Below are 2,339 nucleotides of genomic sequence, written 5' to 3' on the forward strand. Positions count from 1 at the left end.
ATATATATATATATATATATATATATATATATATATATATATATATGCTTTCTTTGTTTCAACTCAGATGGTATTAAGTTTTAAGATGTAGTTGTATTCTCTTGAACTATAAAGGGATAGTCAAATGGGAGAGCCTACTTAAACATCCTGCTGGCAGACCACTTCCCCATGAAGATACCATCATGGGAGAAAGTCAGGCATTTGTTTGGTATAATAAATTACATACTTGAATAAGACGTTTGGAGAGCCCAAAGTAATTTTTACTTTATTTTTCACTAACAATACATACATCCTTTTCTTTCACACTTTTCCTTCTTACCATCAGTTTTTGTTTTCATGCTCAAGAAATATGGCATTGTCACTGAATACCTGATGTCCATTTTAATTTCAGACTTATTCAACTTTGTATTGTTTTCCTAGATTTTATTTCCTTTCTTAAATTTAATACTTGAGTTTTATGGTTCACAAAATGGATACACACTCATAGGCATACAGCCACATACATATAATTCAGACAGCATTTTATTTAAACATATCAGAGAATCATTTTCTCATGCCTAGCAAACCCTAAAAATAAGGACTGTATTTTATCCCTTGTTACTTAAACTGCCTGAGTGATATGAGTATATAGATTAGAAGATTTAGCTGAGGCTGGGTGTAATTCTGAATTTGAAAATGAACATGTGTGCCCTGAGATAGGTGAATTTACTCCCATCATATGATCTCAGAAGTCCAGAGGCAAGACCCACACTTGCAATAAGAGGGATATTTCAGGTGTGTGCAACTTAATAATGAAATTGGAACCTTGACTAGTGTTCCCACCATGCTTCAATGATTTGCTCTTCTAGCTATAGCCAAAGATAAAAGTTCTAAGATACGTGGTAAGCATATAAATGGATATCAGGTATACCCAAATTTGGATATCTTGATAGACATTAAGTGTGAAATTGCAAGGTGGACTCCCAGTGCTCAAACTTCTATGCTTAAGTCTTTTATGATATTCAGAAATGCAAAACTATTATTCCTTTATTTCAAGACTAATAAAATGTGAAATTGTTCTGCCAGAGCTCCTGACACTCTGAGAGGTCTTCCTGTTACCTACACTAACTGAGGCATTCAAATACTTACCACAAAGGAGGTTAAAAGCTGCTTTTGCTTAATAGGATGATATTTCTTTGGAGTAAAGTCCAGTCAAATGATTTATATTTTTAAAAGCACATAAATATACCAGCCAACATTGTGTAACTGGTATTAGGAAAACAAAATGGATTAATAGCTCCAAACAAAAGAAAATAAAAGATAATTAAATGTAGGTTTTAACAGTGCACACCTATGTGAATAATGTAGATATATATTTTCTATATAAATATTGAAACCTATAAATACGATTATGAGTTGTAAAATCTTATCATGTATACGTAGAAATTGTTACTAATATATTTTATCATCAGACTATTTAAAATAACAGTTAATCACCTTTCTTACCACCTACCAGACCACCTTTATGCCTACCACAATGCGTGACCAAAAACAATGCACGAGAAAAGTTTATACCACACCTCGGATAATAAATCAATTAACTAAGACAAAATGTTTATTGCTTCATTTTATATGATAGATTCTTCCAAAGAGAACATGACATCTAAGGGTTGATGCTCCTGAATTTCCGTCATGTGTACTCAATATCCAATTTTAAACAACCATTTCAGTACCTATAACAATCATACAAAACTGTAATATAAAAAGCCTATGAAGCCTCAACCATACCAAAATAAATAAATAAATAAATAAATAAATAAATAAAATAAATGACAGATAACTGAGTGAAGCTGTAAGCACGAGTTGTGAATTTCCCCAAGGAAGTCCAATGACAAATAGTCCAGAAAATGTATATGAAGAAGTTTAAATGGTTTCAATGGGTTATATTTAAAAATATATGTATATATAAATAATATATGTGTGCAATAACAATTTACTTAAAAGAAACTGGAATTTGAAGAAGAGTACACTGGGGTATATGGAAGGATTGGGGAAAGAAAAGGAAAGTAGAAATTTCAGAATTAAAATATAATATCAAAACAAACAAACAAACAAACAAACAAAAGAAATAGAATCTTGTCTAGGAATATCTGAAAATAAAAGATAAAACAAATGGATCAAGAGAGGGAAGGAGGAAGGGCCATCTGACCCAGACTGGTAGCAGTGGGCTATGATTGGGATATAAAATGAATGAAGAAAGAAAGAGAGAGAGAGATAGAGAGAGAGAGAAAGGAAGAAAAGAAAGGAAGAAAGGAAGAAAGGAAGAAAGGAAGAAAGGAAGAAAGGAAGAAAGGAAGAAA

This window comes from Grammomys surdaster, unplaced genomic scaffold (genome assembly GCF_004785775.1).
Source record: "Grammomys surdaster isolate TR1022 unplaced genomic scaffold, NIH_TR_1.0 257, whole genome shotgun sequence".
NCBI lineage: Eukaryota > Metazoa > Chordata > Mammalia > Rodentia > Muridae > Grammomys > Grammomys surdaster.